At 37.4% G+C, this 13,914-nt stretch overlaps 1 long non-coding RNA gene across 1 annotated transcript in view; it reads left to right on the forward strand.

The window, feature by feature from the left end:
• Positions 1-267: 267 nt before the first annotated feature.
• Positions 268-13,914, forward strand: part of LOC110368917 — a 51,638-nt gene continuing 37,991 nt past the window's right edge. Inside the window, exons 1-2 of the long non-coding RNA XR_002428530.2 lie at positions 268-325; positions 3,100-3,222. This is a non-coding gene — a long non-coding RNA (uncharacterized LOC110368917). The remainder of the gene's footprint in view (positions 326-3,099; positions 3,223-13,914) is intronic.

Consider the following 13,914-nt stretch of genomic DNA (forward strand, 5'->3'; position numbering starts at 1 on the left):
GAGCCCTTTAATTGCATTTTATTTCACATCATGATTCGTTGAAGATTTGATTTGCTTCTTTGGTTTCTTGTATTCATAACCTCTGAATATTCGTGTTATTTAATGAGCTCCCATTCTTAGTTGGTTGTGTTCTGCACTGCAGTCGTTGTTTTCTGTTTTATTTTGAAGGGTTTCTAATTTCCTGAATATTTCCCATGTGTGTTCCACTTCTGATTGTGTTAATTGTTTCCACCTGTGTCTTAACAGATGTCGGCAGCCTGCCTGCCTTTATGGTTTTCCTCCAGCCTGGTCTGTCTATAGTGATGATGTCTATAAACTTTTGCAGGTATGTTTATATATTTTTTGGACTATTTGCATTCCTCCTCTCTTATAAGTCCCTTCAATTCCCTACCTCTTAGGCCCATGAGTTGTCTCCTTCCTCCCACAGTGTCAATCAAGAGTTTGTGTTAACTTTTAAATTCCTCTTGTGCAAAAATGAGTCATTGAGTCTACCTCCTATTATTGTCCCGCCATTGCATTGTCCCAGCTCTTGAATTTGTGATGAGTTCTGAGGTTTCTTTGTGTTCTATATTCAGTGTTTGGTGATTAAAATTGAACTTTTTTTTTTTTGTGTTTTATTTTTTTATTTTTTTCATTTCATAATCAAATCTTGAAATTGTTAAGAAGAAAATGAAACAATGTCATGACTGTCTTTTTATTGCTAATATTCAATATTTCCTGCCAGTATATTTGATATTACAACCTGTGAATGCTGGTTAGCACAATGCTCTAAGGTTCAGTCATAAGTTGGTGGATTTTTTTTTTCTTCTGTTCTACTTGAAACTCAACCATTATTCATGAATCTATTTTTGTGCTGCTGTCCTCTTATACTTGACGACCTCATAGAAAGCAGGGAGTCATTATTTTCACTCTTAAACATACCTTTTAACTTTTTTTTTTTTTAAGAAATAAATACCTTGAGTTGATTTATTCAGTGTGGATTCTAGTGTATTCTATATTATAAGGAAATTTGTTTCCATTTTATTGTGTGTGTGTATGTGTGTGTGTGTGTGTGTGTTGTTTAGGGAAACAAACATTTGACTTTCTTCCTATCCTTTTAAGTCGTTTTCACGTCTTGCCCACTTTCTTTTGTCAGGACTCATCTGAGGCTCCTAAGAAGGAGCATTATTCTGCTCTCTCATCCTCATACAGTGCTATGTAAAAAAATATTGACCCCCATTGCAGAGTTATTCTGCTTTTGTTGTTGCACTTTAATGGTTCAGATGATTATATTGCAATAAGCTGAGTTATGAGTAAGTTTCCTAAATAGAAACTGTTCGTCAACATGAAGCAGGCTAAAATATCTTAAAAAGCAAGACATAGTGCTCTGACCAAAAGAAATTCACACACAGAAGAGGAGTAAAAAAAATCTGTAGACCTTTTATCAATCTAGGTTAAAAGGTTACCTTTTTCTAAGGCTTTGGGAGTCCAGTGAAGCAGTGAGAGCCATTATCCTCAAATGAAATTGAGTGTTTACTTAGTAGGCTCAGCACAGGCTGGTTTTATCTGTCTTTCCAGTCCACGTTTCTTTAATTATTTTTCTTTCCTACTTTAAGGTCTTGAATTATTTCTTCCTGCTATTTTCCTTCAGTTCCTTTTGTGCAGTAAAATTATTTGACTTTTGACGACATCACACTGAGAGATAAGCCAAGGATCAACCTTAAATCAACAGATAGGACCTTCCCGGCAAAACTAGGACATCTTTGAGAAGTGAAAAAGATAATCAAATCGTTTTGTCCAATCTCTTTAAACTTCAAAAACCCACCCGAGGACTCAGCTGCAGCAAATCTGGAGAGGGTTTTTTTTTTTTTTTTTGATTTTTCTCAAGCAATAAACAGGATCACAGAAAGAAAAACGGCAGCAAGGATATAAATCTGACAGTAATTGAAAAATAAATTTGGTACTGCAAAAAGGGAGATGAGACACTGTCAGTCCTTGTTTTGCACCTCTGAGGATGATTTAACAGACAGGATTAGCTAATGTTACCCTTTTCTTTCAAAGAACTTAAATGGAGTCAGTGCGTCAGACATTGAAATCTTTTTTTGTCTGTAGAAATAGTCTGAAGTACCAAGTAGGCAAAAACAGATGAATCACCTCAGGCCCCAACAGGTGACATCGACGAATACTTACATTTCACTTATTTTAGGCCCACTTCAAAGAAAACAGTGCTGTTCCAGGTACTGATGCACTGTGGTAGTTCTTGTGTGACTTACCCCACATTTAAGAACCTGGTGAGACAGCTCTTGTCAAATGCAAACTCAGACTCAGAGACGCACTTCAGAGTAATTGATTGGGCCAATTACATGCAAATGAGCAAAACAAAACGTAGGCCTCACTGCGCTGGGCATTGAGTCATATATTTCCAACAGTATTAAAAAAATATATTCAGTTGATGTAGAGTCATTCACTTTTGACATTAAAGGGATATTTACATTAGTTGCTTCTCAGATAATTAAAGGTTTTAGTGGTTTCCACTTAAACTACTGATCAGTTTGGGATCAGGACAAAAGCAAAAACTCAAAAATATTAAAAAAATAAACATTAATACTTATTTAAGTTTTTTATTTTTTATTGAATTCCAGCAAAAGCCATTTCAAGCCATGCGCAAAAGACACCTAAAACATACAGGTATATCTAAGAAATAGAATATTGTGAAAATGTTTCATATTTTTTGTCACTGTTTTCAGAAAATTATATAGGTTCATTACACATGAAGTGAAATATTCCAAGACTTAATTTGTCATTTTAATGATTATCATTATACAATAATATAGAAATTATGGGATAGAATGTTATAGTTTTATTGGGTAGTAAAATATATTTGTATAACATTAGTTAATTTCTAAACAAGGTAAAACTATTATTGCTACTCTAGTTGTTGCTGTTGTTGTTGTTATACTTTGCAGTTCAAGGGGAGCGGTGGTCTAGTGGTTAGAGCCGGGCGCTGTGATGGCTGCCCACTGCTCCCTAAAAGATGGGTTAAATGCAGAAGATAAATTTTATTGGAATGTACAATTGCAATAATAAAGATTCCTTCTTCTTCTTGTATCCTGGAACAAGTGGGAATTCCCCGGTTCCCAGTGGTAATCCCACTGATTGTCACTCTGGATTCCTGAGCAAGACCCTTGGACCCATAATGATCCTGAGCGCCTCACAGTGGTAGCCCACTGCTCCCTAAAACAGGTGAGTTAAATGCAGAGGGCACATTTCATTGTTATGTATGTTCCAATGACGAGGATTAATTAAGCGAGTATATTTATTTAAATGTTAGCACCACTGTAAGATTCATATGAATAAAAAATGTGCAATATTTAATGTATAATGTGCTATGCTAATATTTAATCTATACACTATAAATTAGAAAAGTATGTGAAAATAGTGGATGGAGGAGTGGGGGGGGGGGGGGGCTTTATACTTCCACCCAATTTTGAATGTGTGAAACTAATCTGTGTACAATTGTATTTTAAAACTATTGATAATCTGCATATGTTCATATAAAACGAAAATGCTTTCCCTCTCTGGGTCAGAGGTCAGTCTCTGCCTCAAACTGAGAAGTCTAAGGCCTAGTCCACATGTAGCCAAATATCTGTAAGGATGAACACATTTTTATGGGGCCAGGCCGTCCATCCACACGTAAATGCCATTTTACATCTCTAAAAACTAATGATTTTGAAAACTCCGGCCAAAGATGAGATTTTTAAAACCTCTCTTTTTGAGCTTGCGTGTGTACGTGACAAGACGTAGTTTTGGGGACCGACACCTCAGACAGCGAGTCTATAATTAGAGCTAGGAGCTCTAATTAGACATTTTTTTTGGATCTGGATACCCTTAATTATAGCTCCAAGCTCCTGTGGGATTCCTTTTAGCGCCTTAGCACCGGCAAGCACTCTTTAGCCAAAGCGGAAGTGCGTCCGTGGTCGCCATGATAAGTGCTGTCCGACTAGTGCAGTCAGTAAGGAAGGAGGTGGGGAAAAAAGAAGCCTGTATGTTTCCTCCCACAGCTAATGTAGTATCGGAACCTCATGATGTCCCTTTCCCAATAAAGGTATTCAGATGGATCCTAAGGCTGCATCCAAAAAGGTCTAATTGGTAAGGACTCTTTAGCTAAAGCAGAAGTGTGTCAGCATTGATGACACCATGATAAGTGCTGTCCGAATAGTGCAGTCAATAAGGAAGGAGATAGGAAAAGGAGCCTGTGGACTTTCGTTTGTCAATCCTCTCAAAGCTGTGGTTATCACCATTGCTCATGAATCTTTTCCTACCATATAAATGTTTTCCTTCCACTCAACTTTCAATGAACGTGCTTGGATACAACACTCTGTGAACACCAAGATTTCAAGCAATGGCATTTTGTGGCTTACCCTCCTTGCTGAGGGTGTCGGTGCTTGTTTTCTGGAGAGCTGTCAAGTCGGCAGCCTTACCAATGATTGTGTTTGTAATATTACCATTACGTTTATACATTTAAATGCTTCTTTTAAATTTGTCTCGTGTAATGGCCTCGTCTAATTTTCTGAAAGACTGAATTTTTGGGTTTTCATTATCTGCAAGCTATAATCAACAAAATGACAAGAAATGGAGTGAAATGTTCCAAGCCTTTACGTGTAATGAATGTATACATGAGTGCCGCTCATGTAACTGAGAGACACAAAATATTGTACTTTTTCACAATATTCAGTCTTTTTGAGATAGACCTGTAGTTATCTTGGAACAAATTTCAAATTAAACTGAGCTCATTCCAGTAGAATCAAATTAATATTACCATTCAAAACAAATTATAATCAAAACTGATCATATATTGTCATTATGTAAAGAGTAATTTAAGGAAGCCAAGCCAATTGAATTAACAGTTAATAGGTATTTGCATTGAGTTGTTGATGTCTCATTGCTTTTATTCTGAGAAAGCTTGAAGCAGTAAATAAAAGAACAGTTTCTATTTAAGAGTATGAAATATCTCCAAACTAGTTTCAGTATGATTGACCACCAGCCACAGCTGGCTAGAGGATGAGAGAACAGGAACACACATCCACTGGTCTACTACACCATGATAATGGCAGCAAAAGTTAGAAAGAGAAGAAGCTGGCAAGTAATACTATCCATGGGACATCAAGCAGAGGTTAAGATTTTTTATGGCAGCTTCGCTCCTTGAATGACTGAATAAAAAAAAGAGGTGGTTATACACTGAATCCCTGGGCCAAGTGTATCTATGAAAAGAAAGAATGAAAGAACAGATTTTGTAGATAAATTATGTAACTGTAAAAAAAAAAGAGAGTTCAGAAACATTTATTTTTGTTGGTTCAAAATGTGCATTGCAGTCAGTAACATTTCAGGACTTTTTTTAACCATAATCCTGTCACCACAATTCCCTTATTCATTCTCCCAAGGTCTGATCTGGAACTCGTCAAAGACATGACTGAAGTCCCAGCTGGAGGGTTTGATCATTTTATTTTTTTATAGGGACTCAAAAACAAAATTACAAGCAAGAGCAGGAGAATAAATAGTTTATGGCCAAATCTCATTTCTCACCCTGACGAGGTGAAGGCTTTGAGAAATGTTGTCACCTAGTGTGAGAAGGCTCAGGGCTACTTTGCTTGTCAGATCACCAGAACCATTAGGAGCCCAATGCTGACATTTCAACTGTGTGTCTGCCCTTTCCTTGTACAATTTCAGATTTTTCTGTCGGTGTTGCCTGTAGACCTTTGCAAATGTTGCTTTTCTCTGCAAAAACTTGTACAAACATGTGGATAATACTTTACTGCATTTGTATGTCTAAAGACGCAACCTGAAAAAGACTTACTTGTCCGATGCATATACCGCCCCATTCAATAAATAGGAGTATTATTTAAAAAAAAAACATTCATTACAGTAACTCAATTCACTAAAGGAAACATTTATATAGATTAACACAGACTGACTCTGTTTTGAAGCCTTTATTTTTGTTGTATGTTTTTTTTTTTTTCACCTCCAGCTAATAAAAACACAGCATTTAAGATTGGAATATTGCATCAAACCAATAAAAAAAAAAAAACATTTTCATGCAGAAATGGGGTCTTAATGAAAAGTGTCTTTAATACTGGCTTAAAGGTTGTTGTTGTTGGGTTTTTTTTTTTCAAAAGGTACCTATAATCTGACTTACAAGCCACTCAGAAATCCGTATTGTAATTTATTGTATAGGACTATAATATGTTGCTTATATTTCTTCATCTTATTCTTTTTAGTTAGCTGTTGTTTACATTTAACACATACTGCCAATCCAGTTTCTTCTTGTATCCATTTCATAACTGCTTTATACACAATATGTGCAAGTTGTTGTTGTTTTTTTAAATGTGGGTAGATTATATTATTGATGGAGACTCTGTGGGGGAAAAATGGATATTGATTAAGTTTGTGAATGTGGAAAGCTGGCCGTTGGCCTGGTTAACTCCTGTGGTCATTTCAAGTCTGCTTACTGCCTATTAAAGGTTATGCTTTTCCTGTCTGACACACCCACCTCTCACCCTGTTTTCCAGTCGGCTCACCTGCTTTGAATTAGTGTAGTTCTTCATGACATAAACAGTCTTTTGCACACATTTGTTAGACTGGCGGATCTTCACTCAGACATGGGAACTTAAAGCCTGTGGTTTGATTTGTTTTTTTTAAAGCATTGCCATGAAACTTCTACTGTGTGTCTTGTCTTTATATTTCAGTCAACAGTAAGTACCACTTTACTTTGATATATTTTCAGTGCTGTGTAGATCATGCTTCTCTAAGTAATATTTTTAGACACGTAACTGTCAAAAAATAAAATGAAGGCTCCTTATAAGTAGGTAATTCAGCATTTTACTCAAAATGACATCAAACATCCTTCAAATTACATCAGAGTCATGTAGCGTTTGTATAGAATCTTAAAACGTCTTGAATCTCAGATAATCTCTTGCAATTTTCTTATTAGAATAGAAATGTTAAGATACATCCTTTAGTGATCTACCCTTTTTAAATTGTTACATTAGATATCAACTTAACAAACAGGAGAAGAACATTATCTCATGAACCAAAAGGGGTGTTGTTATACTTATTCAAAATAAACATTAAGTTAATTTCTACAATTAAGACATAGTGTTCTTAGTAGTAGTAGTAGTAGTACTATAGGGGCACTGGATTTGGCTGTCAGAACCATGTGGTCAGTTTGGACTGGCAAAGCTATAGCAAAGAAATGAGCTACAAAGTGGTGAATCTGGTGGGTGAAATGTTGAATGCTAAATCACAGGTTCTGTACCCATTGATGCTTTTAAACATACAGGACAGAAGAGAAGGGATCTTGGCAAGAGATGCATATTGATTCTTTTGAGCTCCAGTTCAGATTTACAAGGGAGAGAGAAAGCCTGTTAAGTTCCCCTTCACCCAGTACAACACAAAAAGGTTGGGATATCATGCGGGAGTATGATATCTCAACCTTTTTGTGTTGTACCTTGTTCCTCTCCTTCAGGGAACACTAGTTATTTGCGTTACACAATGCTCTGTGACTGATGTACCATGTTTAATAAAGGAGGTACAGATGTTGGCATGTAAGATCCTATCCAAACAGCTTTTATCCAAAAATCAAAAACAAAAAAAAAAAACAAGAAGGAAAAAAAAATACCTAAAATAAACCACGATCACCAAAAAAACAACAAAGGACAGATATATTTGACTCGAGAGCTAAGATCTAGGTCAGATTTCTTTGTTACCCACGTCATCACGTAGCTGGAGTTGTCTCGCTTCCAAGGGAATGTAATCCAGGCTTGCGCTGCTGGTGAAACAGAAAAAAGAGGTAGCTGGTCTCCTGCAGGCAGACCTTGATTAGTGAGAGCGTTTGAAGAACAGAAGTCTTGCAAATACTTCTTGAATGCTGGGACTTTCTCTCACCCCTGGAGACAGCTAGTGCCAGGCCTTTGTCCCAAGGAGAAGTGTGGGAAAGGTTCACCAGATCCTGCTCACCAAGCAGGGCTGAGCTGAAACGGAGAGCTGCATGGCCTTTCAAAGCAGTGCCAGAGGTGAAAAGAGTGAAGTCGTTTCTTATGACCCAGGGACTTTATGGTGTGGCTACTTGGGAGGGATGTGAAACAATAAAAGTTCCAATTTCACCCTACCTTGCACAATGATTCACAGGCTGACTGCACAACATTTCCAAGTTATTACATGTGTTTTAAGACATACCTGGAAAGACTTCTAATCAAGGTACTTCCCTTTTCTACAAAGGGATGGTGTGGCTGGGGGTGGTCCTCTCTTTAGGCCTCCATTGAGAAAATATGTACATGGCTCGATTTACTGTGACATCCCCATGCGGGACCTTATCTCTTTGAATAATCTGACAAGGAAGTCGTTTAACAAAAATATTTACTATGGACCTTTTATGCCCAGCTCCACCTGGACAAGCTGTAAAATTAACATTGCATTTACACATTAAGAAATTCAGTATTTATTACAGTTAAGAGAGCCATTCCCTATAATAGCTGTTTTTAAAGTACTAAAGGCAGTGTTCTGAGATGTTAATTAAAACATTATGTAGGGTTGTCATCTCCAAAGTAGCAATCTTCGTACTCAACACATTTTATGGCTCTGCACAAAATTCTGAAAAAAAAAGAGGCTTCAGTAAAGGCAGCAAAATACGCAACTGAACCTTTAACTACCCCCCTTGTGTGGGACTGAAGGGCTGTGGTGCTCATTTCATGGGTAAACATGTATTTCCACTTGGCTGCCTTTCATCTACCGTATGTGACAAACACTCAGGCACTGGCTTATATTGTTGTGGGGGTCTGAGCTGATGACAGTGCACAACACCATATCAGTTTCTCATCTGTAGCTTTTATTTACATGTGAACACATGGGTACTTGTCCTCTTTTTACTCCACTCTACATCAAACTCTGACATGATTTTCCTGTTTTTGTTTATTTCCCTCCCCAAATTCTGCCTTCACCATCCTCCTCCTCATCACTTCAGACCTATGCAGACTCCCATGTGCTTTGCGGATTAAGCTGCTAATGTTGTTTTATGATGCATAAAACAGTAAGAAAGCGAAAATGTAATTTGTAGATTCTGCTAAGTAATTTCACATCAGAGTGACTTATCACTGAACTGTGGTTTGAGACATATACCTCAAGGTTTTCAGCAGAGGATATTGTGGTGTTTGTCAAGTGGAGAGAGGCAATTAAAAATATATATATATCAATTAGCATTTAAAAAGCCATTCTAATAGCGGCAGTGTTCCTTAACATTGTAACATGGGAATGTTGAGTGATTTAAGCCATACCTTTTGATTTGTTATCAGTTCAAAATATTTATTTATTCTATCCCTGAGAAGTTTTCATTCCATCTGTTATTTCAAATTGCTCCAAATACTATGGAAACCATTAGCCTCAGCAGCTGTTGCTATGGCAAAGATTTTTCCTGGAGGCATTAATTTAAGATGGAGGAAACCCAGATTGCTTCATTCCTGCATCTGGATATAAAACACCATGACAGAGTTTCTAAACTGAGCCGACTCAGAGACACACAGTGGTATCATTTTCCATCAGCAATGAACAATGACAGACTTTTGGATATTTTTGTTTATACATTGCTATTGTTTAACTTAATATTCTTATGTTTGCATTACAGGATTTTTTTTTTTTTTACTTTAGAAGGAATAAAATATCACAGAATAATCCTTTCTTTTGTCCCACAGTGGGGAACTTCGGGTTCATCAGCAGGAAATAAGAAAGAAATTCCACATCAGAAGAAAAATACCGCACAGTTGTTAACAATGGAATACTCAAATTGAATGCTCACATATGACTGTGCATAAAAAGCAGCAACAGACTACAAAAAATGAGAAATGAACAGCAGGGATGTAAACCGCTTATTGAGTTTGTTGGAAGCTGTGAGGGTTATAAAGAGTAACAGCTGCTTGGAGGAATGATCTGCGATAACGCTCCTTAGTGCATCTAAGGGTGCAGCAGTCTGTCACCATAAGAGCTCTCCAGCTCTGCAACAGCTTCATGCTGTCCAATAGTGATATTATTTTTGCGAGTCCTTCTGTCTCCTACCACATGCACTGGGTCATGGGGCCATCATAGAACAGAGCTGGCCATCCTGATGAGCTTATCTGACTTAAAGTCAGAATTGAATTTGTGAATCAGTAGACTGTGCATATTCTTGTACTAAATGACCGGACTACTTTTCATCATTTTATCGATTTGAATGCTTTGCCGTTTTGTAAACATGTAGAAACGTTGGTTATTTTGTCATGTAAAAATTGCAAACTTGAGCATATTAAATTAGGTTGTTGTTTTCCAGGTTAACGTGGATTGTACACAATTGGGAACTTGAAGAAAATGATAAATGGGTGTTCAAGATTCTTGGCTAATGAAAAGGAGGCGCATATATTTGTCATATGATCACCAGAGTCAAAACTTTGTCAATACTTTCTCTGCAATTGCAGATGCGTGTATTTTTTGGAGTATGTCCCTACAAGAATTGCAAATCTTAAGGCAGAAAGAATGGGAGTTTGATTGGGCCCTCTTACTGCCGTCTCTATCCTTCTAAGAAAAAGATCCACACATGCATTTACTGTGATTGCTAATTAGTTGTCTTCTGTAGGTAACTGGTAGAACAGGGGTTTATGAATACAAATGCCAACATTTTCGAATTTTTATGTTTTAAAAAAACTGAAGGCTGCGTGTCCTTTCCTTTCCAAATCACAACTCATGGATGAAATAAGAAAAAGACCATCAGAAGTGCAAATATTGTTTATGATTGCAACTTTCACTTTTATTTGAATGCCAGCCATATTGGATTATGAGTGTGAGGTGTATTTTCTTTTGAAAAAAGGGTTTATTCCAGTTGATCTCAGAAGCGCTGACTTCCAGGCATTTCAGCTTTTTTTTATATATATATAAAACATAAACGCCAATGTACATTCTGCCAAAGCACTGTCATCTCTCAACTCAAACAATTTCAGACCTCTCTGTGAGGGGCTTTTTGGTGTGTTAGTTTTTCTGGTTACTCCAGCACACTGCTGAACAAACCTTGTATGAGCAGCGAACCTTGACCCCAGTGTGCTGTGAAGTACTGTATGACTCTGGACATAATAAACTCTATCTGTCAAACTGCTCCCAGCGGACCTGAATGTAGCCGATCAGTTTGGAGAAAAGCTCATAAGGTCTCATTGCCCTCTGCATGAATGTATACCAGTATGTTTCTTCATTTTTGTTCACTGGCCAAACTGCTATTTTGTTTCGTTTTCCAGCATTAAACAAATGCATCATCATAGGTGATAGCATTTTTTTATGTTCATCTCTAAAGCACAGCTGAACCCTATGGCTAGAGCAGCCTTTATGCAGCCTTGACAAAGTGAGGGTTGTTGAGGGATGAATTTGGGGAAAAAATTAATCAAAAATTGTAAAAATGGCATATAAGACCAGCAAAACCTTCAGAAAATAGTTTGAAAATGAATCATGAATTCTTTAATAAATTTAAATTTCAATCCAAATATACAAAACAAATTTGAAAACGTTATGCTTTATTTAATACCAAAGTGGAATACATTTCTAGCAAGGTTACCTGGCACCACATTAGCAATATGATAAAAGCAGAAAACGGCAAAGAAACCCTATGTAAAACTGAGGCAACTTGCTCTACAATTTCCAAATGAAAATATAATGAGGCATAATGTTTTTGCTATCTGCTATCTGATATCTGAAAGAATTATCTTAATTCAAAAAGTTCCTGCCTTTTAAATTCAAAAGCTTTAAACTCAAGAGCTAAAGCGTTGTGAAAAATTGGATGCAAATAAGAGGCTGCGTTCTGCCACAAGGGACTTTCAAAAAACCAATAAGTTCCCCAGTGATACTCAGTTTTCAATTAGATCCATGCTTTTTTTTTATCCCCAACTCAAACCTTTTAGTATCACACAATGCTTTCAACTTCAGACTCCCTCCTCTATTGTTCTTCAACTGTGGTTTCAAAGAAGCTCTGCGATTATTTGATTTAATGATTACATTTCTGTGTTATTCCTTTAGCAGCTGCGCTTCTGTAAGATATAATACAAATACAGTGACATCAATTACGAATTGAAATGTTAATTGGTGAAATTGAGAGTTTGAAGAGATAATTAAGACGGCACAACATCTGGACATTTCACAATGCATGGTGTATAGAATCACTAGGTTTTGCACATCAAGTTTAATCTGTGACAATCTTCAGACTTTTAGTTGAAACCAAATACAAAAAATATTTATATCATTGTATTTCAAATCAGCACATTGCCACAGAAGCACTTTTGGAAACCACCATTGGAAGAAATAAGTTTGTTACTGAATTTGCCATGCAAATTAAAACTGACACCTGCAAATGGGACACAAAGCAAATGTAAACAAATACCAGAAACTCTTGCACTACATGCCAGTTCATACTTAAAGGTAAAGCCGGCGATTTTTCCAGAAGATTCCCCAAGTCCCTTTTTTGAATAACTGTGCATGAACAAGACCATCTTACCTGCTCTTCTGCTCCTCATGGGATCACATGAAAAAAATCTCCCAAATCCACTGTGGTCTTATTTCTTTCTACTGAGTCCTTCCTATTCTTCTCATAAACTTGAATGCAGTTTGCTTCTTGCAACTCTCAGCCATGTTCAAAGTCTACAGTGAGAGGAGTGGAGCTGCCTCTCCTCTCTGTCTGTTTTTTCTCTCCTTCTCCTCTGTTTCCCTGCTTGCTTCTATCAATCTTTTTGGAGCCTCTTTTACATATCTTCCAAACTATAAATCTGGTCAGCTGGACTCTCAATGCAATTGATACAATTTTCTCAATGAGAAGAATGGCCGGAGGAGAGACCCTGGGCCTGAGGGGACATGTGCAACTGGACACACAGTGGGAGGAGGATCGTGTGTCTGTCCATTTTCTCTGTCGAGGATGTTGAAAATCTGTGCAAAATTAGATTTATGATAACAGGATTTCTGCTTTTTTGGAGCTGGCTGTTACCTGGAGCATTGATAAATTGTGAAAACGCTGGCAGCGTATTGGCCCATGTCAAGGATGCCTGAACTATGTGAGAGATATGGCCGCTACCAGCACTCATACTGAAATGCTGTGTAAGCATTGAACTTGCTGGCAGGATTGGAATGATCCTGGAGAAAGCTGGACCCTGGCGAAATGACCACAATTTTGGCTATTTTGGAATCGCCATTGATATGTACCAGTGAGACAGAAACCAGGCAGACAGAAAAACAAGAGTCTGCCTGGCCAAAACAAATGCTATTATTCAAACTGGCTCGCCTGTAATCTTAATTTATCCTGGATGATATGTAAACAAGACATCCCGTGACATCTGACATATGTGACCTTGAAACAGAGCGCACTGCACTGCCTGATTACACTCCATCACTATCAAAGACTAATGGCTGCAAGTGCCATCTGGGACAGATATGATACACACACATTACTTTAAAACACACAGGCACACACATACACACTGCGTCTATTGTATACACACTACGTCTACTGTACTATGCTGCTGTCTGTTTTAGCTGTAGTGTCAGAAAGCCCAATTCAGAGACCTCAAGCTGTAGCTTTCTTAGAATGTTTAGTGATGAAGCTTGTTCTGTTTGGTAATGTATGAAAGAATTCTAGTCAAGGATGAAAGGATTCTAGTCAAGGATTTATTTAGCTTATTCCTTATCCTACGTATGTCTGTAAAGTTTTTCTGGTCATTTACAGCACTTGTCTTGTTACTGAAAAGTGCACATATAGACTAGAAGTACACATGCGCAGCCAACAAGCACAAACAAACAAGGAACGTGCAAACACACTGCTGTTACATGAAAATGATTGGCATGTGGACAACCAATAGATAAGGCAAGTCCCCTGAGGGGCAGAGAGGAGCG

The sequence above is a fragment of the Fundulus heteroclitus genome, chromosome 15, assembly GCF_011125445.2.
Source record: "Fundulus heteroclitus isolate FHET01 chromosome 15, MU-UCD_Fhet_4.1, whole genome shotgun sequence".
Lineage (NCBI taxonomy): Eukaryota > Metazoa > Chordata > Actinopteri > Cyprinodontiformes > Fundulidae > Fundulus > Fundulus heteroclitus.